The sequence below is a fragment of the Mandrillus leucophaeus genome, unplaced genomic scaffold (assembly GCF_000951045.1).
Source record: "Mandrillus leucophaeus isolate KB7577 unplaced genomic scaffold, Mleu.le_1.0 Scaffold691, whole genome shotgun sequence".
NCBI lineage: Eukaryota > Metazoa > Chordata > Mammalia > Primates > Cercopithecidae > Mandrillus > Mandrillus leucophaeus.
Window position 1 is genome coordinate 1479598 of NW_012107486.1, and position 25939 is coordinate 1505536.

General features: G+C 40.7%; 1 protein-coding gene across 1 annotated transcript in view; it reads left to right on the plus strand.

The window, feature by feature from the left end:
- Positions 1–25939, plus strand: part of CACNA1E (calcium channel, voltage-dependent, R type, alpha 1E subunit) — a 424230-nt gene that overhangs the window by 274080 nt on the left and 124211 nt on the right. The window lies entirely within an intron of this gene.

Here is a 25939-nt window from a genome sequence, read left to right on the forward strand (position 1 = left end):
GAGTGTGAAGAAATTATAATGTAACATCTTAGAATAGCCAAGATGGAGATATATTTTAGAGATTCTTTTATTTTTCTAAGCAAAACTGAACTTAATTTTTTGTCAGAGTGGCATACGTTCTTCAAATGAAAATTTATAAGGTGGTGCTTGTGTTTAAACATGGCAGATTGAACTAAGTTGGTCATTTCTTGAAACTCCACTAATACAGAAAATAAATTTTAAGAAGGGCACTAGGACAAAGGGAACAAGAGGAATGACAAGAGATGAGAGATGTCAACAACATTTTTGAACATAGGAAAAAATTGGCAACTGACAGTGGTAGGAAAGCTGAAATTTAATTGTTTAGGGAATACCAGTATAAAAGCAAACTGATTGTCCTTCAGAGCCCTAGAAACACTCAGGAATTGGAGACACCAGGTAGGTCTGAGAGCTGGGGTAGGCATGGTGCTAAAAACAAGAGGATTGATGCAAAGTCCTTGTAAGGAACATTAGACTCCTTGCCCTACCCCACTATAACCTCCAGGCAATGCTGACAGATATCTGCTTCACCCAACCCCCACCCTAGCAAAAGTTAGGAGACTTAATCTCTGTAGATGTGGAATCAGAGAAGCCTGGAATTGTACCATCAGGTACACCTGAGGGTAGTGTTGATATGTTGTACTGAAAACAGGAGGGCTAAATGAAAGTCTACAAACTGAATGTGCATAGTCCAGCCCACTTCTGCTTGACTCTTAAAAACATAGCAATCTGGTAGGAGTTGAGAGGATTCCTCTCGTGGGAAACTGTCTGTCTGAAGAGAAGGGACAAATTTATACTGATATTTGGGGGAGACCAGAGAAACAGGTTCCCATCTCATCATCTTTGGTGAGACTCGTTATATTAATTACCGGTGGCTGCTTTCAACTAATTACTGTAGCTCTGCAGCTTAAAACTGTGAGAGAAACTTTATTCTCTTATAGTTCTGAAGGGTAGAGGTCCAAAATCTGGCAGGGCAGTTGATATAGTTTGGCTGTGTCCCCACCCAAATCTCACCTTGAATTGTAGCTCCCACAATTCCCAGGTGTTGTGAAGGACCCGGTGGGAGGTAATTGAATCATGGGGGTGGGTCTTTCCCGTGCTGTTCTCGTGATTAAGTGTCACAAGACCTGATGATTTTATAAAAGGGAGTTTCCCTGCACAAGCTCTCTTCTCTTGTCTGCTGCCAAGTGAGATGTGCCTTTCACCTTCTGCCATGATTGTGAGGTGTCCCCAGCCATGTGGAACCGTGAGTCCATGAAACATCTTTCTTTTGTAAATTTCTCAGGCTTGTGTATGTCTTTATCAGCAGCATGAAAATGGATGAATACAGCTGTGCTCCCTCCAAGGGCTCTAAAGGAGAATTGATTTTCTTCCTCTTCTAGCTTCTGGCAGCCCCAGGCATTCCTTGGCTTATAGCCACATCACTGTAATCTCTGCCTCTGTGATCATATTGCCTCTTGTTCAATGTCTGTGCAGTTTCCCTCCACTTTGCTCTTCTAAGGCCACTTGTCATTGGATTTAGGGTCATTTTGATAAGCCAGGATGATCTCTTATCTGAACATCCTTAATTTAATAATCTACAAACATTATTTTTCGAAATAAAGTAACATTCACATGTTCCAAGACTTAGGATGTGAACAGATCTTTTGGGGGGCTTCCAGTCATCCCATTACACTCACCATTCCACAAGCTGCAAGCTTACATACAGAGTTGCCAATGAGCTTTTGTGCCATGCTCTTAAATATGAACACACATCTAGAGATCATCAGCATTTGAGGAAAATGCCCAACATGAAAGAATAAAAAACAAAATCATGAATAAAAAAAGGAAATTGAGGAAATATGAACAATGCAGAGAGTAGAAGACAATTTTAAAAGCTGTATTTACGATTAGAGATAGAAGAGAAACCATTTCATTTACAGAATAACAGACCAATAAATAAAAAAAAGACATTTAGAGGTTAAGGGCTCTTGGAAATTAATGTAAAGTGTACATTCATTTTACGAAGTAAATTTACATTAAATATAAAAATGAAATAATGTAAAAATATAAGAATGTAATAAAACTATAAAGATAATAAATGTTTGGAATATAAAATTGGTGAAATTACCTAGAAAATAGAACAAAAAAACAGGATTGATCCAATTTTTAACTATAACAGGAGTTCTATAACAAGAACAGAGAAATAGAAAGGAAAAAATTAACAAAAATACAAGAAATGTTCCCAGAACCAAAAGACTCACATTGCCAGTTTAAAAGATGTGTTGAGACAGATGCAAGGATGTTCTTTCCAGCATTATTTCATGGTTGTGGGGAGTTGGAGGCAACTTGGATATCTATAACTGGGAGATTATATAGGTAAAACATTTGGTGTATACCATGGCGTAGTATGTAGCAGTGTGTACTGTGGCATCCTATGTAGCACAGAGCAACAAATACTGTGTACACATGAAACATATCTTAAGAACATAGATTTTAGTGAAAACAAGAAAGAATCACTGTGATATGATACCATTTACATAAAACTACATGCACACAAAACATACAGTTTGTGAAAATACATTCAAATCAAAGGCACATTTTGAATATATTGTAATTTTTTAAATTTTTATTTTACTTTAATGATAATTTTTATAGCAGGGAGATAGAAGGTGGGTATGGAGGTAAAAGGGAACAAATGAGTTTAATTAATAATGAAGTGCACACTGAAAACTCAGCATGACTAATGGAAAGCAAGCACACCAAGGTGAATCGTCATGAAATTTCAGAACATCAGATTAAAAAATATTCTGAAAGTGCCTGGTAATTAGGAAGGAGATGGAATTTATCTACAAAGAAATAGGAATCAGGATAGCTTTGGGCTTCTCAATGGCAACACTGAAAGTTAGTAACAGAGAAGTTCCTAAAACTTTCGTAAGGAAAATAATTTTCAAGATAGAATTCTATACCTAGTTCAAATAACAATTGTTTTTTAGGATGGAATCACAATATTTTTAGATATCCATTTTGAAAAAGTTACTGGTGAATGTGAGTCACTAAAAATAAGGAAATAATTGAAGAAAGAGAAGAACGTGATACTCATGGAAACAAGGGATTCAATGGAGGAGAGAAGGAGGAGATTGATTCCCAGGGTGATGAAGGGAAGTCTAGGATGACAGAAGCCTAGAGATTATCAAGCACAGATTTGGGTAGGGTGACAGAGGCCTCTAAAAATGCTATCTGTAAGAAAAAAATAAAACTAATGTATTCCCCAATGTGTGTTATTATATTCAAAAGAGCTTATGGTTTTGCTGAAACTATATACAGTCATGTGCCACATAATGACATTTCAGTCAATGGCTGATGTATATGCAACAGTGGTCCCATAAGATTTAGTGGAGCTGAAAAATTCCTGTGGCTTAGTGACATCATAGTCATCTTAACATCATAGTGCAATGCATTATTCACATGGTTGTGGTGATGCTGGTGTAAATAAAACCTGAATTGTCAATCATATAAAAGTAGAACACATACAATTATGTACAGTATATAGTACTCGACAGTAAATGACTATATTACTGATTTGTGTATTTACGTTTAATTGTTATTTTACAATTGATTCCTACTTACTTAAAAAAAGTTATCTGTAAAACAGTATCAGGCAGGTCCTTCAGGAAGTATTCCAGAGGAAGGCATTGTCATCATAGGAGATGACGGTCGCTGTGTGTTATTGCTCCTGAAGACCTTCCAGTGGGACAAGATATGGAGGTGGAAGACAGTGATATTGATGGTCCTGACTCTCTGCAGGCCTAGGCTAATGTGTGTGTGTGTGTGTCTTAGCTTTTAACAAAAGATTTTAAAAAGTAAAAAAGAAAAAATCGAAAAAAAGCTTATAGAATAAGGATGTAAGGATAGAAAATATATTTGTACAGCTGTGCAATGTGTGTTTTAAGCTAAGCATTATTGCCAAAGAGTCTAAGTTAAATTTTTTTAAGTTCATAAGGTAAAGTTAGAGTCTGTGAAGATTAATTGATTGAAAGAAAAATGTTTTTAATAAATTTAGTGTAGCTTAAGTGTCCAGTGTTGATAAAGTCTACAGTGCTGTACAGTAATGTCCTAGGCCTTCACATTCACTCACCACTCACTTTCTGACTCACCCAGAGCAACTTCCTGTAAGCTCCATTCATGGTAAGTGCCCTATATGGTGTACCTTTTTTTTTTTAATCTTTTATACCATATTTTTACTATCCCTTTTCTGTGTTTAGATGTATTTAGATGTACAAATACTTCATGTTGTGTTATAATTGCCCACAGTATTTAGCGTAGTAATATGCTCTATAGGTTTACAGCCTAGGAGCAATAGGTTACAGCATATAGACTAGGTGTGCAGTAGGCTGTACCATCTAGGTCTGTGTAAGTACACATTCTGGTGTTGGCACAACAACAAAATTGCCCAGCAATGCATTTCTCAGAATGTATGCGTTTTGTTAAGTGATACATGACTGTGTGAATATGTATGTTATGTATTTGTGTACACACACATACACAAAAAAACAGCATTTAATTCCATGAAATATGAAATTGTTACCAGTAAGAAATATAAGCATAGTAGGTAGGTCCTCTGTTCAGCTCAATTGTCAACCAAATTTATGTTGCTGATGCCGAATTTTGAGATAGCCCCTTATGGTGCTGTGATTGCCTTAAGTGGATGGAGGAGGCTGAATATGGGGAGGGAAAGGAGATGTCAAAGACTGAAATCTTAGGTTCCACAGTAAGGAAGTATTTAGGGAATATCTAAAATGGAAAGATAAAGACATTTCAGTGTTTAAGTATAATATTTAGAAATTTGGAAATGAATACCAGAAGAAACAGGTAAAAGAGTTGAAAGTAGTTGCCTTTGGGGAGTGAGATTCAGGGGTTAGGAGAGGTAAAGCAGAGGGCTGCCAGTTTTGCATTAGAAGTCTTTCAAAATTATTTGACTTTTTAAGTTCTACATGTGTTACTTTGAAAAAATAGAAATTAAATTTTAAAGTAAAAATATTGCACACACACAAAAGTGTAGGATGAAAGGCGTATATAAGAATATTCATCTAACATCCGTGGGGGAAGGATTGGCATGGAGAGAGACCAGATTCAGTAGGATTAAGCAGGAAACAACCATAGTAATCCAACTACGTGCTACTAAGAGCCTGTGGTGGTAATTTGTGAGATGGATATGAGGGAAAAACTGAAGACATCGTAAAGAAGTAAGAACTTTAATAATGTTTATTTTGAGTGGAGAGTCTTAAGACGTAAGAGATTTCTTCTGTATTTACTCATTCAATGAGTGTTTGTTGGCATTCTTTGTGCCTAAGCACTGCTAGAAGTTACTGTCTCCAGCCAGCTAGTAGCTATGACTCCAGTGTGCACCCTCCATAACTCTGGCCCCCAGAGAAGCCTGACCACAGGACCTCCTCTTGTACTTCTACTGAGAAGATAATGTCATGTTTGTGTAATCTTATCTGATATTCTTTGTCCTAAGTGTGTATATATTTTAGTTTGGAAAACTTAAGACAGATTCTTACTATATATTTGGGGAGAAAAGTAGATGCTGTGCTAACGAAAGCCACTGGTGTTCTGGATGAGGCTTCAGTATAGGTTCAAGTTGTGTCTCAACAGAGCTGGAAATGGAACAGAACACTATCCTACTGGACAGTGCCTTGTGTCTGACCACATGGACTCTCTCTGGTTTGGAATCACATCTTTTCATTCTCTTACATCTTTCTCTGCATGGGATAGAGTTGTACATTGGAAGAGGCATGGGCTTTAGCATCTGACATTCATGGGTGAGAAGCCTAACCCTGTAAGAAACCACTTATTAGCATTGCGAATTTGGATAAGTTACTCTGAGCCTGCTTCCTCGTCTGTAAAATGGGATAGCAAAAGCTCTCTCATATACAAAACCCTAGCCCAGGGTCTGGCATGGAGTAGCCCTTAGCTCTTATTAGCTGCCTATGTCCTTCGATAATATTAACATACATTTTCTCAGCCTGTTAGGTCCAGGTGGCCATCACCTGCTTAACGGCCTGTGGATGTTCGGTTGAGCCAGCTGTGGGGCCACGGGCTCCTCTGGGAGATGGCCTGCACAGGTTCGATGTCATGGAACTGGGATGGCAGATGCCTCTTTAGTACTTCTGGAGAAGCCTAGGAAGTGACAGTGACAGCTGGGAACAGCTGGTATGAATAAATTTTGACATTTAAAGGAGTGTTCACAATAGGGGCCTTATAGGCTGGGACTGAAATCATTCTGACCTGGTTTCTTTTTCTCGTTCTGAAGCTCAACACAGTTGGGGGTGGGCTTTATTGGTGTCTGCAGGGAGTTCAGCAGCAGCCAGTCCTGTGTACGGGAGGGGCCATGGGTTCTCTCTTTTGCTTGGTTGGCTCTCACATACCTTTGGAAAGATTGTAAGCTTTCTCCTTAGAGTGGGGATTTAGTGAGGATTTAATTCAGAAGCAGCCTGGGAAATAGGTCGGAAACCTAGGGAGCAGGTTTCTTGTGACCTGCAGGCAGCTGAATGTTATGTACCAAGGCTGTTCCCAAAGCAGAGAGAGAGAAATTAAAGGGGGAACACACATGGCACCTAGGTTGGGTAGGTGAGGGAGAGAGTCCACGTGAGAGGGGGCAGGCCGCGTCCACTGGTGCTCAGGGACCCCTGGATGCCAAGCGTGGAAATGACTGAGGCACCTGCCTCTGAGGCACAGACGTTGGTGGGAGGAAGGCTGTGAGGTATGTTTGTTGCTCATATTTAAAGAGGAAGTATGGATGGAAACATCGTAGCATTTTTACTTGTCTCAAAGGAAATGGGATTTGATGAAAACCATTAGCTTAGGCATGAAGAGAAGCAGAGCTTCCTGTCTCCATGGAAACAAAGCAGGGCTGCATAAGCACATCCTGAAATGGCCGTCAGGGGCTACAGGGCAGAGGCTCACACAAACAGAAATGACCCTGAGCCATCCCCCTGTCACCATCCATTGTTCCCTGGGCTTCTGAACAGGGGAAGGTAAATATGGGGAAGCAGTTGAGCTGTCTCAAAACCAGAGCAGGGACAGTCAGGCCAGAGACTGCTTTCATATATGTGTGGGGAGCAGTGTGAGCTCTCTTGTGTAAAGCATACCGTAGTTTTCAAAGTGCCTTTGCTACTGTGTTCGTATTTGTTCTTTGCAACGACTCCATGCAGTAGGTGGACAGTATCTTTATTTGGAAATGAGAAGAGGGAGGTTTAGAGATGTTAATCTCCAACTAGTTACTGGCAGAGGTGGGGCCAGAGGTTATAATTTCTCAACTTTTGGTTAGGTGCTTATTTTAGTGTGTACTACATGGCCTCCATTCAGGAATACTGACACCTAAGGTGGCACACGCAGAGAAATGCTGCCAGTGGTAAGCCTGGAATATCATCTTGACCATATAGATTTGGCGCAACTTTTAATGTATATGTGCATTGATGTACACACTTATTCACACACACTGATGTTCACGTATACAATGTGACCCGGTATGTGTACAGGGCAGAAGATGCCAAGACCCATTGTCAAGGTCCTGTTGCCCTAAGACTAATGGGAAGTGGTGAACTGTCCATAGTAGAAGAGGAATTCTTCTGGTTGCATCTCATGAATGCGTAGAGTGGCTCCCACGACAAGCAAAACTACAGCTGTCTGCCTTGCTAGCAACTGATGTGCAAGCTGATTCTGTGCGATTCAGCAAGTGTTTATTGAGTGTCTGCTATGCAAAAGATACCTGTTAGACATTTAGAATACAAAGATGGGTAAAATAAGGAGATTATAGATTCATTATGGAAATATTTCAAAAATACATGTAATGGGACTCTAAGTTCAAATAGTCCAGAATGCTAGTCCCTCCCTAAAGCTAATTTTTTTTTTCAGATTCATATATGGAGGTCACTAATTTTGAGTTCCTACTATCTTGCAAGGCATTGTTGAGGATAAAAAGATGAATAAGACCTAGGTTTTGGCCACAATGGGTCTATTAACAACTATAACTTCAGTGTTAAACCTTGCATCTCCTGTTGGACGTGCCATTGCGTATTAGGAGGTGGTACCTGAGTGTTTCCCAGGCCTGACCTGAGACAGGCTTGGATGCTGGTCTTAAGAAGGAAATTATTCATGCCCAGCTCAGTGTTCCAGATGAGATTTCTGTGGGGAGTTGGTGGGTATTAGTTTGATGTATACCTGCTCCTCCCAAGGCTGGCTGACATTGAAGGTGACTGGCTAAGATAAAGGAGAGTAATTCTGCTGGGATTCTAACACTGGAATCAACCAGTAGAAAGTCAATGACTGACTCACACAATAGTTACTAAGTACTTGTTGTATGTGACTCACTGCTAAAGGCTAGGGATACCAGGTCAAACAAGGACAGAGAGTTGCTACCCCTCAAGCAGTTTGAGTCTAGGAAGAGATAGCAACAGGGGGGCATTTAAATTAGAAGGGGCAAGGATCAGGTAAGGCCAACTGAAGCAGGTGACAGTGGTGTGTGCCTGTGAAGAGCCAGTGATAGTTTACGGGCACAAGGGAGAAGCACATTCTAGCACGGAGGCACAGGCAGAGGCTCATCGAGAAGGGCTTCTTGGGTTATGCCGGTAAATTTAAGCTTGATCCCAGAAGCTTGGGGGAGGTTTTAGATTGTTAGGTAAGAAGATGGCTAGATTTGCATTTGAAGATGATCGCCCTGGAGAAGGTACATACAGAAGCAAGACTGGAAGCAGAGAGGAGCAGTAGTTCAGGCGAGAAGCAGAGAAGCAGCGGGACTGAAGTACAGCAGTGGAGACGGAAAGGACAGGACAGCCCCAGGAGGTGTTGGGGGCCAGGTGTCGGATCTGCAGGACTCGGGACTGTGTGAGTAGGTCTGAGTGAGTTTGGTGTGGAAATCACAGGGAAGTCTCCTGGACTGCTTTTAGGTTTCTGAATTGAGACTGTAGGTGGCTCGGGGAGAACACAGGCCAAAAGGTAGGTCTTAAGGGAAAGAGGTCAGGTTTTGGCCCTGTTGAGTATGGGAAAGCATAACACACTTCATGGCTTTTGGCTAGTTCACAGGAGTAGAGCAGGGTTTGTTTTAAGTTGTTTTTCTTGTAAGCTGTGATTTTTTGAGACTGTGCTACCCATCAAGCGTTGTGCCAGTCACATGACACATATTGTCTCATTTAATCCTCACAGTGACCGTATGAGGAAGTACTAACTTCCTTTTATAAATAGAGATACTTGGTCATAAATAGGGATGCTTGGTAATTTGCCAAGGCAAACAAAGCTCATGAGCAGTAGATTCAGAATTTGGACCGAGGTCTGGTAGGCACAAGCACCTATGCTTTTTTTTTTTTTTGAGACGGAGTCTCGCTCTGTCGCCCAGGCTGCAGTGCAGTGGCCGGATCTCAGCTCACTGCAAGCTCTGCCTCCCGGATTTACGCCATTCTCCTGCCTCAGCCTCCCGAGTAGCTGGGACTACAAGCGCCCGCCACCGTGCCTGGCTAGTTTTTTGTATTTTTTAGTAGAGACGGGGTTTCACCGTGTTCGCCAGGATGGTCTTGATCTCCTGACCTCGTGATCCACCCGTCTCGGCCTCCCAAAGTGCTGGGATTACAGGCTTGAGCCACCGCGCCCGGCCGTACCTATGCTTTTAAGCAGATCCTCCAGATAGTTTAAATGTCCTTTATGGAAGGAAATTATCTGTCATCTAGTACAGCAGAACTTGATGAAAATGAACGGGTCCTCCATGACGGCCATGGCACATGGAACTTCCCAGTCCTGTGGACAGAAATTTCCTGTGTGAGACCCCGTTTTGATGACCAGAGTGGGGTGCTGATAATTCCTACACTGACGAGAAGGACTTTTCCTGGCTGAGTTGTGTGACCATGGGGGGTCACATAAAAAGCTTATGGGAGCTTGCTGAGGGAATCTGCATTTCCCCAAGACACTGCTTAGTGTATCAGTTGTGAAAATTGTATCTTAGGGTGAGATAAAAATTATTTGAGGAAGACAAAACTCTTAAGTGTCATTTGCGCCTGCCTCCTTGTTACAATGGAGGAAACTCGGCTGGAGAGTGAAATGACTTGCTCAGTTTGCAGACAGCTATTTAGTGTTAGAACTTGGGTAGAAGCTAGCTGCCCTGGTTCCCTGTCTGGGGTGCTTTTTCCTCCGCGCCCTACGTATTGCCTAGTAGTAAAATACAGACTCTCTAGATAGTCTAGCTGGGTTTGAGTTCTGTTCCTGTCACTTGCCAGCTATGACAATGATGTTAGGTAAATTATTTCTCTTTTCTATACCTTCAATTACCCAAATGTGAATAAGGATGTTGGTGTTTGTCATATAAGATTACCGGGGAAATGAAATCAGATAATACATGTTAAGTGTTTAATACCTGGGAGATAGTAAATACTTAATAAACGTTAGCTGTTAGTAGCAGATTTCTTCTCTTGAGAGCCTGGTTTACACTCAGTAGGTGGGGCTGGGAAAGAGCCATTCTTACCTACCAAGTACTGCCATTGAGTCAATTAGCGTGAGCTCAGATGTTTTCAGATACCACTGGTAGAGCTGACCATCTATGGCACCCTACAGGGAACAGCAAAGACAGACTGTGCCCTTGGGCCCCACATGAGGCCGTCAAGTTGGACACTCCCCCATTTGAAGTTCCTTGGAGTACCTGGGCCTTTCTATTCTCTGCTCATGTGGTCTGGAGTAAGCCTCTAATTTTCTTTGTTAAATTCCTGCTCATCCCTCTCAGCTTGTTTTAACTTTGACTTCTTTCACGAGATCTTTCCAGGTCTATACCCCCCACTCTCATTTTACAATTAGTATTAAAATCTTTCTCCCACATGTTCCCATAGCACTATGTGCCTGTTTGTTATAGAATCTGTCACTCATAGTAACATCACGGAATTGTTATATAATTTAATACTACTAAAGATAAGATCTAATATTTATTGAAACCTTGCCATCTGCCCGATACCATGCTAAATGCTTTGTGTACATTATTTCAATTAATTTTTGTAACAGCCTCATGAGTCAGGTACTGTTGTTAACCCCATTTTATAATTGAGGAAATGGAGACTGAGAGTGGCTAAGAGTCTTGCCTAAGGGTGCACAGTCTAATGAGAGGCAGAGCTCTCCTGCCTTCTCCTGGATGCACTGTCTTCCTGTGCTTTGGAGTCACAGATGTCGCTGTCACCCATTAAGTTTTGTTTCTTCCGCTGAGGAGGTCTTTCCATGTAGTTGGATTGCTCCTGATACCATAGTGCCTTGTTTTTGTGTTCAATAAATAATTGATAAATTGAAGGGAAACCGAAAAACATCAAGACCCTCTTAGGGCATGCCATACCCCCCATGACCTCCTGGGGGATAGTATTGCAGAGAAGAGGAAGAGGCTGGCATCTTAAAAGTCAGGAGCATAGTCACTGGTATTGGAGATCCTCAAAAAACCTCTGGAGAAGCTGTTTGCTTTCTGGAATGGTGATCCCAGCTTACAAGCATTACAGACAAGTAATTGTGACAGGTTGGACACTTTTACACTTGGCCATTGCTAATTTTTTTTCTTCGAGTTAATTCCTCATACCCTTTGCCCATTTTCCCATAAATTGGCATATTTATCTTTTTCATATGAATTTAAATTATTTGCATCATAAGGATATTAACCTTTTATATCATATGTGGCACATGTTTTCAGAATAATCACTTCTAAAGGATTGCTAAAGCTGTTATCCTATAGGCAATTTTGGGCAAATAAGGCTATTGGAAGCCGAAAAAGACAAAACAGTTATTCTTTTTTACTTTAGCGCATTTGGTTTATAAAGCATTTCATGTGTTTGATTCTCACGGTAGTCCTAAGAAGTATAGTAGTATTTTACAAATAAGGAGATTGCAGCTTGAAGTGAGCAAAGTGACATGCCCTAAATTACAAATGTAAGTGCTATTTTATGACTCTCAGTCCAGTGCTCTTGTTACACAAAGCAGTGCTTCCCCTTATGGAGCGGGCATTTGCAATGGGATCTTTGCTGCTTGGCTTCTACTCACAACAGAGCTGTGATTTACACACATGCCCCAGCACAACAACAAAGTGCTCTTTTGAGTTGATTAATTCAACAGATATTTAGTGCCAAACACTGTTCTCCAGATGCTGGGGATTGGAAAACTCCCTGCCTCCATGGAGCTTATATTTTTCTGTTGTGCATGTAATCTGTATTTTATGTAATATTACCCCCATTTTAGGACTCTAGTATTAGGAAGAAGTACAATCAGCACCAACACCCTGAAACTGCCCTGTGTTGATAATGCTATGGGCTGTGAAATGTGAATGTGAAATATAATGCAGCTGCTTTTGCAGGGGAAAAAGGCTCTGGTTTTCTTGTATTAATTAAAGTTCTGTCTCCTTTCAAAAATTAATTTCCAGTGTCTCTTGCTGTTATCTACCTTGAGAAGCAGAGGCAGTGTCAGGATAGGTGGTTCTGGGGGCTCAGCCAAGGTGAGAGCATCCTTGGCTGCAGAGGTATGGCGGGGGTGGAGAGGTGAAGTCATAGCTGGGAGAAGCCAAGAATCCTATCCAGAAAGATTGCATCTGAGAGGCAGGGTGAAGGTGTTGAGGGAAAGGGAATAGAGAAATCAGTAAGTAGAACTATCAACATAAATAATCAAAACAAGATACTATTTTATAAGCATTTATCCTTTTTAAAGCAAACTGTTGACAATTAGATTGGGACTTCATTAGGTGCCTTTTCGGATATAAAGACAATAACCACATGTAAAAATGCCTCCATTCTCTGTTGAATTTTTCACACGTGAAATTTCTGGTTGACCAAGTTCTTAGGTAACTGAAACATCCTTGTAGCTCCTCATCCATGCTCTAACTTAGTATAGGTAAATCTTCTAACACTCTGATACATATATACCTATATATATACACACACACACACATATACATGTACACATACATACATATCTGTGTATATATACACCCATATATGCATACATACACACATATTTTCACACGTGTGTATGATGTTTTCTATTCATGTGCAAACTCCAATGCATATACTCCAGGATTTGTCCTTTCATTTAGTACTGAAGGGACCCAGTAGATAATTGTACCATTCTCTGAATTTGCCTTGCACAGTGACTACTTTTAAACTCATTTCAAGAATGTTCCATTTTAAAATCTAGTTTTATTTGTTTTTCCGAGGAGGAGATAATTTTTACTTAGTAAAATATAACATGAAATAACTTTTAAAAAGATGGCTTTTTAGATAGATGAAATAAGTTCTGGTGTTCTATTGCACAGTAGGTGATGACGGTTAACAGTAAGACATTGTATATTACAAAGTAGCTTGAAGAGAGGCTTTTAAATGTCCTCACCACAAAGAAAAATGATACATACATGAAGTGATAGATATGCTAAATACTCTGTTAATCATCATACAACATATATATGTATAGAAACATCAGATTGTACCCCATAAATATGTACAATTACAATGTGCCAATTAAAAAATAAATGAAAAAAAATGAAAAAGATGGCTCTGCTAAGAGACAGACCTGGATTTAACGTTCTGATCTGCTACTAAGCTCCGAAGTGTACATATTCACTTAGATATGCCTGAGGTGTCTTAAGCTTAGGATGCCCCAAACAGAATTCACTGTTTAACTCCCTTTCCTCATCACTAACCACAGTCTCTATTCTTTCTATATTCTCTGGTTTTCTTTTACTCTTTCTGTGATTCTTTTATCACATTTGTTATCCAAGATAGAAACCTGAGTTAATCCTGGTATCTTCTCCTCACTTACTCTCTGGGCCTAATTGCTCATCAAGACCTACTGATTAAGTTTCATAAACTATAGCCTGGACTATAGCAATTGTCTCTTTAAATGTTCTGTCTGCTCTAATGCAGCCTGCTATTCATGAGAAAACAGTCTTTATAAACTAGACATTTAATTATAGAATTTGTACACCTTAGTTATTTATAATGGGATCCCATTGCCTAAATGATAGAATCACTTATGTATTCACTAAACCAGTTTTCAATAGATGTTGAGCTTCTGTGTGGCAGGCAGTATTCTAGATATTGGGAATACAGCAGGGAACAAAACAAAAATCCCTGCCCTCATAAAACTTGCTTTCCCATATGGGGAGATTCTAAGAACATATATTCCAATTTAGGTAAATGAAAAGACAAACCCTGCTCATGAAAAGGAATACTTCAAATTACAAAGATGTCTGCTTTCTCCACTTTAATGTGATATTGATAAATGTAAACAGTGGTTTTAGTAAATTATATTAAAATTTATCTGGAAATATAAATGTGTAAGAGTAGCCAAGACATTTCCTTAAAGAACAATGAGGAACAGGAACTTTTTGTATAGGGAGTAACATATATTCTAAAGCTACAATAATTGAAATGATGTGATATAGGAATACAGGAACCAAATATATATATACACACACACACGACATATATTGTGTGTGTGTATATATTAATTTACAGTATATATAAGTGTAAAGTGTCATTTCAAATCATCGAAGATGAATCATTCAGTGAATTGTGTGACTGGCTAGTTACCTGGAAGGACAAAATTTGAGTTGGAGCCCCATCTCATATCTTACATCAAAATAAATTGCAGGTGGAGCTAGTACATGCATTTTAAAAATTAAATCATACAAGGATTCAAAGAAAACACGGACAATTGAAAAAAATCTTCAAGGGAGAAGACGTTTCTAAGCATTATGCAAATCAATAAACCATAAAGGAAATAATTGATACATTTGAATTTGTAAAAATAAAAATACACTGACTACTATAATTTATTAATAACTTCCAAAAACAAATGACTTAGTTTTGAATTTTAGATTGATTATATAGAGGATTCAGGAAGGTGATAAAAAGATGATTGATAAGTAATAAGATTGTAATAAAGCTCTAGTTCCAGACGTAAAATGAGGATTTCAAGCACTGATGGCTGAAATGTAAAGTGAGAAACAGGTGAAGATTTTAAGTGGTAAAATAGTCAGGACATGATGAATGACTGGCTTGTAAGGAGTAGGGAAAATCACCTAGTATATGATCCCAAGATTCAGTTGCAAATGTTTTGGAGAACTTTTGTTCCATTTACTGATATGATATGAATAATAGAAGAAGAAAAAAAGCTCTTATTCTGAGAGGAAGGTTTGTTTAATTTTAGACATAGAAAGTTTGAAGTTCAAGAGGCCTGAACAAGTAGATAGGATCATCCAATATCTGCGTCTTAAGAGGGAGGAAAGATATGATGCACTATCAGAACACAATAGAGAAAATGGTACAATTACTTAAGGTTATCCATGGAGGGAAGGTACAGAAGAAAAAACAGCCACAGGTAGAGGTTTCTAGAAACACCATTTAAGAGAATATTAAGATTTTCAAAAGGACATAACAGAAACATCACATCATAGAGGATGAAGAAGTACAGCGTTTCAGAAAGGAATGAGAAGACCCCAAGTGCTGAATGAGTCATAGAGATCCAATACACAGTTGACTAAAAAATAGCTGTTGAAGCTGGCAATGTGGAGGACGTGTCTGGCTTTTTTTTTTTTTTTTTTTTTTTTTTTTTTTTTTGTTTAATTCTGCAATATGAAATCACATATCACAAAGCAGTTTCACAGATTTTTTTTTTTTTTTTTTTTTTTTACTTTTTATTTGAAATAATTATAGAATCACAGGAAGTTGTAGAAAAAATTACAGGGAGGTCTTATGTGTTCTTCTTCCAGTTTCCCCCAATGGTAACATCTTGCATAACTGTAGCACGATACCAAAACCAGAAAATTGACATTGGTGCAATCTATAGAGCTTCAGATTTCACCAGTTTTACATACACTCGCTTGTGTGTATAGTTGCATGTAATTTTATCACGTGTACATTTGTGTAACCACCACCACAATCAAGATACAGAACTGTCCTATCACCGTAAGACCCCTTGTGCTACCCTTTATAGCCACACCTACTATCCTCTACCCTCGCCAATGCATTCTTCTAATTTTGTCATTTCAAGAATGTTAAATAAGTGGAATCATGGGATACAAAACTTTTTGAAATTGACCTTTTTTTGCTTAGCATAATTGCCTGGAAGTCTATCCAGGTTGTTGCATATATCACTTGTTCATTCCTTTTTATTTCTGAATAGTATTCCATGGTATGGATATACCATGGTTTGTTTCCATGCACTCTTTGGAGGACATGTGAATTTTTTTCAGTCTGGGCTATTACAAATAAGGTTGCTATGAAGAACATTTGTGTACAGGTTTTTGTGTGAACATAGTTTCCTTTCTCTGGGAAAAAATGCTCAAGAGTGCAGTCGCTGGGCCATATGGTAAGTGCATGTTTAGTTTTGTAAGAAACTGCCTACCTGTCTTCCAGAGTGGCTGTTCCATTTTACATTCTTGCTAGCAATGCATGAGACTTCTGTTTTTTTTCCATATTCTTACCTGTGGGCTTAAAAAAATTATATACGGTGAACATTAATAAGTATCTTATTAATTAACAAATTTATCTTGAAGTTATAAGACAATAATGTAGACCCAGGCTGGGCATTGTGGCTCATGCCCGTAATCCCAGCACTTTGAGAGGTCAAGGCAGAAGCATTGCTTGAGCCCAGGAGTTCGACACTAGCCTGGGCAACAAGACAAGACTCAGTCTCTTAGGCAAAAAAAAAAAAAAAAGAAAGAAAATTAGCTGGATGTGGTGGCATGTGCCTGTAGTCCCAGCTATTCAGGAGGCTGAAGCAGGAGGATCACTTGAACCCAGGAGGTCAAGGCCGCAGTAAGCTGTGTTTGTGCCACTACATTCCAGCCTGGGCAACAAAGTGAGACCCTGTCTCAAAAACAGTTGTAGTAAGATAGACCAATGATTATTAAATCATACTTTTAAAATTATGGTCCAGTAAATTCTTAGGAAAATAATAAACAACAAAACCAACATTGGTTGGGTAGAAAAGATGAATACAGAGTTAATAACTTTTAATTTTAGCAGATAAAGACTTTAAAACAAATAGATTAATCACAGAAACTCAACTACTAGCTTCACTCACCATCAGTTCATTAAAGAAAAGGTCCAAATTAATGTTCTTTGTTTTGCAAGACCTCTCAAAGCTTTTCTGCAACCTACTTTTCTAGCCTCAATTCAAAGATTCCTCTGCCTTAGCCTGGCCACATGGCTCACTGTTCCCGGATTTCCCAGGTAATCACTTCTTTGGCTAGAAATAACCAACCCCCACAGCCACTTCCACCCACTGCTGTATTTGACTGGGGAACTCTGACTCATCCTTCAAGGTCAAGTTTCTTCATCTGGGTTTCCATTGCACTATATATACTCCTCTATTAGAGCACTCATTATGTTATTTTATAGTTATTTGTGGAGGTCTTTGTCCCTTTCACAGGATTATGAAGGCTGGCATCATGGTGAGTTCACTTTCTTTTCCCCAGCATTTAGCAAGCATAATTAACAAGCACATGGTGAGCTCCCAGTAAATGCCCTCAAGTGAACAAATCAAAGGCCAACTTCCTGTTTGTGATGTCTGTATTCATCAGAAATTTTCCTGAGATTTTGAGCATTGTTTTCAGTGTGTATAATTCCCCTGAAACCCAAGTTTAATATCAGCTGAAGAGCAGAGCACAGGGCACTTGTAGTAGTAGGACTCCAAGAAGTGTGCTGCTCTAAGAACGTCTCCATTACATCGAGAAAGAGGGAGTATTTGTTATCAGCATGATGGACATGATCCCAGTGTAATTGTTGCTGTTGTGAAGGTCTTTTGAATGGTTTTTCCCCTCCCTATGATAATTTATCTGCTATGTTCACTTCACTGTAGCTTTGATACCAGAATCTTAGGCTTTTCCAGATTAGAAAAAAATATGTTTTTGTTTAAACTTGTCTCTTTTTCTGGTCTATAGAACCTCATAATAATTGGCTTCACTACATGGAAATTTGTAATAACATTAGAGCCCCACGTCATTCTGGGGTTATAGGCCATAGTCGAGCCCCTATAATTAGACACGTTTTCTGTGCACTTGCAGACACGTACACACTGAGGTGGCTGAAATAATACCTCCCAATTTCCCCGGCTGATAATCACAGTCTTTACAATTTGGTTATATACTGGGTGCTTGGCATTTCTAGCTGTTAAGTTGAGAAGCTGTTACAGTTGTAGTTGAATTAGAAGTTCTTTATTTTCCCCTTGGTGTCAAGTGTATCACTACATTCTCAACACTTAATTATCATTGTGTCCCAAAATATTCTTCATTTAGCAAAATATTGAAATTGCTCGTTCCTGTTGAAGAAGCTAACTCTGCTATGCAAGAGAGTGCTGAGATGCCGTGTTCCACAGAGAACCCAGGAAATGAATGGCATTTGAGGGCATTTGGGGCAACTGGAGGAGCCCTAAAACCTGTTAAAGGGGCCACATACTCTTACCTGTATTAGACTCAACTTGATAGCTAATCTTTTTAGCAGCTGACAAGTCCTCAGGCCGAAGCTGACCAGACCAGAAGAGGCCTCCCCACCCTCGACAGAGTTGACTGAGATGGCATTAAAGTAGGACATGACTTTCCTTCCCCATGCCCCACCCCACTACCTTTTGTGCTGTTCACAGAGAAGTTTCTCCTCCATCCTCTTGCCACTGTGTTTTCACATTGTATGTTCTATTTAGATCAAGGTACCCAGTGACAAAATGTAATATGAGAAAGGGATGATCTAATTATGAGCAATTAATACCTTAGCAAGAGTTGAAGGAGGAAGGTACAGACTAATTTTTTAAAGTAAAAGGTGGTAAGGGAGGGAAATACTTCTTTGATCACTTACTAAAATATCTAATCACAGACATTCATTTATTATTATTATTATTATTATTATTATTATTATTATTAAGACAGGATCTTGTTCTGTCACCCATGCTGGAGTGCAGTGGTGCAGTCATAGCTCACTGTAGCCTCAATCTCCCAGGCTTAAGTGATCCTCCCACCTCAACCTCCCCAGTAGCTGGTACTATAGGTGCATATCACCACACCTGGCTAATTTTTTGTAGAAATGGGATTTCACTTTGTTGCCCAGGCTGGCCTCAGACTCCTCAGCTCAAGCAATCTTCCTGCGTTGGCCTCCCAAAGTGCTGGGATTACAGGCGTGAGCTGCTGCGTCCCTCCAGCAAACATTTGTTAAGCACAAATATGTCAGGCATTCTGAGTGTGATAGTGAACAAGAAGATGCAGTCCCTTGCTCTTATGAACTTTATTTTTCTCATGGCTGAGACAGAAAACAAGCAAGTAAATAACACAAATAATGGGAAATGTTATGAAGAAGATGAGCAGACTTTGGATAGCAACTTTGATTCCTGTCTTAGAAAGAAAAAACAATCAGTTGAGAGAACTACTGCCAGACTTCTACAGTCTGCATTGATCTGACCCTGTGTGATTCTATGGATATACTTCCCTCATCTGACATAATGGCTTCCACACTATTTCCCTACAGGAGAAATGATGCTTGTGTTTCTCTAGTGGACAGTGTCAGTTACTCTGAAGATGTGATTTACCAACCAACTGGGCTAAACAAACAAACAAACAAAAAATGGAGCAATAGGACCTTGAATGCATAATTAACTTGTGTGGAAGACTTTGTTCTTCACTCAGAGGTGTTAAAAAGGATGCCCTTGTGAGCTAAAAGCAGAACTACCATTTGATCCAGCATTCTCATTACTGGGTATATACCTGGAGGAATATAAATCATTCTACCGTAAAGACACATGCATATGAATGTTCACTGCAGCACTATTTACAATAGCAAAGACATGGAATCAATTTAAATGCTTATCAGTGACAGATTGGATAAAGAAAATGTGGCATATATACATCATGGAATACTATGCAGCCATAAAAAAGAACAAGATTATGTCCTTTGCAATAACATGCGTGAAGCTGAAGGTCGTTATCGTTAGCAAACTAACGCAGGAACAGAAAACCAAATACCTCATGTTCTCACTTATAAGTGGGAGCTAAATGATGCGAATTCATGAGCACAAAGAGGAGAACAACAGACACTGGGGTCTACTTGAGTGTGGAGGGTGGGAGGAGGGAGAGGAGCAGAAAAGATAACTATTGGGTACTAAGTTTAATACCTGTGTGATGAAATAATCTGTATAACAAACCCCCATGACATGAGTTAACAAACCTGTACATGTACCCCAAACCTAAAATAAAAGTAGCTTTTGAAAAAAGGATGTCTTTGCTTTAACTAGTGGGGAACGTTGCCCTAGTGAATTAAGTAACTTAATATTTCTTCCAAAGATAATGATCTGGAAACCAAGACTGTGCTTTTATTGACATCTTCAGCTTCTAAATTCCCTCTGTAAACACCTATGAATAGGAGGGAAGAAAGGGCCTAAAATGGTCAGAGGGAACCTCAAGGCTAAGGCCAAGTTGTATCCCAGACTGTCTGGCTCCAGGGAGGAAGGTCTTCCTTCAGTCATTCATTTCTGGTCCCCTTTCCTCTGCACTACCCTCAGAAATAGTAGCAGATACCTATTGCAAGGTTGCGCTGTGCTGGTCATGTTCACAGACAAGCCAAACATTTTCGCTCCTTTCTAGGCATTTCTTATCCATATAGTCTTTCAACCCTGGTCAAGGTTTTCTCCTGGCAAAATTTGAGAAGTTGGTGGCATTTGTATTTAAGATCATGTACCTTTGCTGTCCCTTAGTTTAATGTTCCCCTTTTCTCCTCCCTGTCCTTCTGTCAAGGAGGAGTTATTTGATGAACTTAACTAGCTCGCATAAGGGGTTTTGGCCTGGGTTCCCTGAAAGACGACCCCAAGAAAAGAATTGGCCGCAAAAGGGAGCAAGTGAGAAAATTGAGGCAGAGAAGGGGAAAAAGCCAAAGAGTTATGTGTTAATCAAGAGGGCTGTCAGTATGAACTGCTGAGGCTTCATCCACTGGGAACCCTTGGAAGAACCATGTAGAATGTACCTCAGCCCTGCTCCACCAAGCAGCTGGGAAACTGGGACATAGATACATGTATCTGTATGTTTATGTGTGCATCTATATGAGTATGTGTGTGTGTGTGTGTGTGTATATATATATATTTTCCCCCCATCCATCAATCCCTGTCCATCCTTGAGTGATGACACTTTGGGGCTACCCTGTTTGTGGACTGAACAGTGCCTGGAGAAATTCCATAGGTGGAGAAGCAGGAAGATGTAGGCACTCAAAGTGGGCGCTGTCACACACCTGTGTGAGTGTTTAAGGCCTGTCCACTGCAGCTGCAGAACCCAGAGGTTGCCCGAGGGGATATGGGGTGGCATCCAGAGCATATGCTCTTGCTGCCCATTCAAGGAGTAGATCATTCATTCAACATTTGTGGAGCACCTACTATGTGCCAGGAGCAGTTTTTCCAAGGTTAGTGAGTTAGAAGAAGCAGAGTGACAACAGAATTCAGGACTAGAGTGAGCCAGAGAGCGGACGGTCCGCTGCCCAGAAAGAAGACATCCCTTATAGGGCCAGGGGATGGAAGCCATGGGCTGGGCAGGACACTCCCATCCCCTCCCACATGGCAGCTAGAGTCCTGGAAGTTTCCATCGACATGACCCCACCCCTCTCCTGAGACATAGTTTCATCCTCCCAACCCCACCCAGCAGTGCACACCCCAATACCTGCTCTGCCAGCTCTCGTTCGTTGCCTGTTTCTCAATATACCCACCATTTTATTTTATCCCAGCTCCCAGTGTGCATTTGTCCTGCACAGCCTTGCTGCCCTTCACCCTGCTCCTCAGTGTAGAGTACTGTGTTCCCATTATCATTGTTCAGTTCCCCAGCCACACAGCTAATCCTGTGAGGGCCAATTTAGGCAATATAAGAGCCTGGAGCTTTTATGACCTAAGCAGTTGGGGCTCTCCTTATGCTACCAATGATGAATGATAGAATAAGTAAGCAGAGGGCCGGGCGCTGTGACTCACGCCTATAATCCCAACACTTTGGGAGGCCAGGGTGGGTGGATCCCGAGGTCAGGAGATCGAGACCATCCTGGCTAACATGGTGAAACCCCGTCTCTACTAAAAATACAAAAAAAAAAAAAAAATTAGCCGGCCATGGTGGCAGGCACCTGTAGTCCCAGCTGCTGGGGAGGCTGAGGCAGCAGAATGGCGTGAACCCGGGAAGCGGAGCTTGCAGTGAGCCAAGATCACGCCACTGCATTCCAGCCTGGGTGACAGAGCAAGACTCCGTCTCAAAAAAAAAAAAAAAAGAATAAGCAGAGTCTCAATTAAAATACTCATTGATCATGTCTGATGTCACAGAGTTTAGTCTTAAATTCAGTAGACCCATAAATTAAAAATACTGGATCTCAGTAGCCAGAGGGTCATTCTATCTTAGAGCCTCTGTACACTGTCCCCCTAATACGGACCAGGCCCCATCTGAATGTTCCATGCCCCCTCAGCTGCAAATTCCCATATTTTCTGGGCCAGTTATCTGACCTCTTCCTGCGAGGGCAGTGCAGCAGGGGCATGGGCTGCCAGGGGGAAGGATGGACTCTGCCACAGACTTGTCCTGACCATCTCTCTCAAGTCTTTCTCTGCACCCCAACACAGAGAGCCAGAGCAGAGGTCCGCAGAGTGCCACCCCTCTAGCAGCTGTGTGGACCAAACAAGCATTTCACCTGCAGGTGCCAGCTCAGAGTGCCAGGGCATGAGTGTCCCCCAGGTGGTGGGGTGACTGCCTTTCTTAGGTGCCTTGTGTTCAGTGTGAAAGTTCAGGCTCTCTCATTCCTGTTTCAATTCCTTTTCCCTCTCTGTCTCACCTGGTCTTCGATAGCAAAGGTTAGTGTTATAATTAAACAATCAATTTAGCAAATTTTCTTTGGGGATTTCCTTTCCTTTTGTTTTGCCAACTGTAATTCCTCTGGTCTCCAGAGAGATCCCCTGTGAAGTGCATCTGAGGTGTTTTCACTTTCCCTCATCCACAGTTGTTGTTGTTTTCAGAGACTAACAAATGACAAATAAGACACAGCATGTTCGTGGTTTATATAAGCAGGAAGAAATATATCTGCTTCTCTCTGCAGGAAGAGAGGAGGAGGAAAAGAGGAGGAGGCACAGCTGATGGCTGCTACCCAAGGCCTTGCTCCGAAACATCACGGGTGATTGGGAGTCTAAGAATATTAATTGGAGACACTGGGAACAGGGGTAATTTCACGTACCCCGTAGGGACATGCTGTGCTAAGAGCATGTGAGAAAATAGCGTGTGAGAAAAATTTACCTGATGGTGCTCTAGGTCTTATTTTCTTCCATGTTTTGTTTCTTATGCAAAACATGTATGTGGTAAGAGAAGGGGATGGGGAAGGAGAGTTCATGGAGGAGAGAAGAGGAGGAGAAATAAACTTTGAAAATTCTAGTTGCCATGACAACATAATGAGCTCCAAAAGTGGCATCTCTGAACCAGTTTTGCATGGGAAGGCAGAGAAGCTCAAAAGGGAAAGAATTAAAATAATAAAAATAATAAAACAGTGATCATGAAGCAAATGATACATCTGAAGAGGCTGTGAGCCCTTCTTGTCACCCTCTGGGTGTTGGGAGTGTCAAAGCCGCTTGCTCCTGGCTGACCTTGGCAGAGCCTGTGGGATTGCTGTCAGGGGTTGGAATGCCTTTGCAGCCTCCCGGGCTCTGGACAATGTGCAGCTAAGGGATTCTGACAAAAGAGACCTCATGCATTGTGTGTGAAGTGCATTGTGCTTGAGAACCCATTGCAAGCCAGGCTGTCTTCCGGCTCTGTTTCTCCTCCCTCCTACCCGCCCTTTCTTATAGCTCAGCTTTACTCTTTTCAGTGAATTTCACTGTAGCCCAAGTGACAGTGTGTGCTGTATCACTCTTACCACCATGGTATAGAATGTAAAATCCCCATTATTGGGCACTCATTAGAACTATAAGGCTCTTCTCCCCAGCAAAGTGTCCCAGAGCTGTACGAGGCTTATACAAAAGAAGGAAGCATTGAGAAGTGCAAAATGTGAAAACCGAGAAGGATTTGTAGGTAATGTTTTTGCCCACCATACTCAAATTGGAAATGCACCCAGAGCATCTTAGAATTATTTATTATTAAAAATGTATTTTAATGAAGATATCCCTTGGTACCCCTTGTCCTGGTTCAAGTCATGTTCGTGTTTTCCTCATTAGAATGGCCGGGACATTGCACTACATATGTTTCCATAATATAATCAGTGTTTAACAGCATCTGAGCCAGTCCATCAGTTAAGGCGCTTTTTCTGAGAACTAGCTGAATGTGGGGATCCTGCTGCCCCCTTGTGCTTGTTTGATATTGTTGCCCATGAGACTATCTAGGGTGTACGTTATGATGTCTGTACCACCAAGCTCTGTGTCTGGCTCACAGTAATTAATATATGTTGAATGAATGAGTGCTTAGTTCCAGCTGAAGCATGAAGCTCTCCTTAGTATATATGTGCTCCGGCTAGCTCCAACGAATAGCTGTTTGGCAATAATCCACGTCAAGTCGAATGGATGATGTATGAGTGAACTAATATCCCCTGTGGACTACAGCAATTCTCAGTGAAATAAGCAAATCATTGAGTGAGTTCTGTGTATCAGCAAAGATTAAATCCATTAAGTTTCTAGCTTCTTTCAGATATTAACCACTTAAGTAGTTAATATTCGCATAATGCTTCCTATAGTTTAGAACCATTAGTGAGAGAGGGGAACCTCCTTTTCTCTGGCGTTATGTTTCCTGGTGGAAGAACTTCCTCCAGAAAACACTTTTTAGGCCTTTGTCTTCATCCTTTGCTCATTCCTCCTAAATTGTAATTGATGACTTTAGAAGAACTGGCTGTGCTCCTCTCAGCCTCTTCCTCCTCTTGAGAACTGGCCTGCCCTCCAGGAACGTGTCTCCTCTACTCCCTTTTGCTTGTAGCTTCTGGGACAGTGCCCTGTAATAGGGTAGGCCTGGGCTTCTGTGGTTGTTTCTATGACTGGATGGTTCAAAATTCTGGGGTATACACTAAGGATAGATCTAGAAGGTAGATGATAGATCTAAAGTCATGTTCTCTAGCTTACTTTATCAGAAATGAAACTGATTATTTTTTGTCTTCTTTTATCTAACTCCAGTATGTCCTGTGTCTCAGCTGGTTCCATAATCAGGAGGGGAATAAAACGACAATTGTATCCTGATGCCCACAGCACTGCTATACTTGATTAGCAAGTCTTTTCCCCCTTTAAACATGTAATTTTAAATGATGCAATACAATCTCAGATGTGATTTTTGTCACCTTCAAGGCATCCAGAAATTCTAGCACCTTATTTATATCGCAGGTCAGTTGGAAAAGAGTAGTCACAAAACACAAATTGTGTTCATAGCACACTCAACTAGTGTGCAATCTTCTGATCACCAAACACAGGAGAATTCAAAAGTAGTATGAAACCTGGTCCTTTCTCTTGGGGGCTTATTTCCTCCCACAGAAAGCTAAAACCTGCCACATCTTTTCATATGGATGATCCCTGAAATAGACATTCTGGACTGGAGATACCACTGTGACTTCCATCACGTAAGAGCAGTTTTGTAGAAGAGGTGAGATTTGAACAGGGCTTTGAAAGGTAGGTGGAACTTATATAAGCCCAGGGGTGTCATGGGAGGGGATTTTGGGGAAGAAGTTTTAGGAAGAACTTCCTAAATCCTTAGGAGGATCCCCAGCTTTGAGACAGGCCCTAATTTATTTGTGGGATAAAAAGGATATTGCATATGAGAGTGGCGAGAGCATCATTGGTTTAGTTAGGTCTGGTTAGATCATGGAGCACCTCACAGCAGAGGGAATGAAGCTTTATCCTGCAGTTAGGAGAGTTACTGTGGGTGCTGGATGGAGGGGGCAGGATGACCATGCGGGACATGGTATTTGGGGAAGATTAGTTTGCAGGC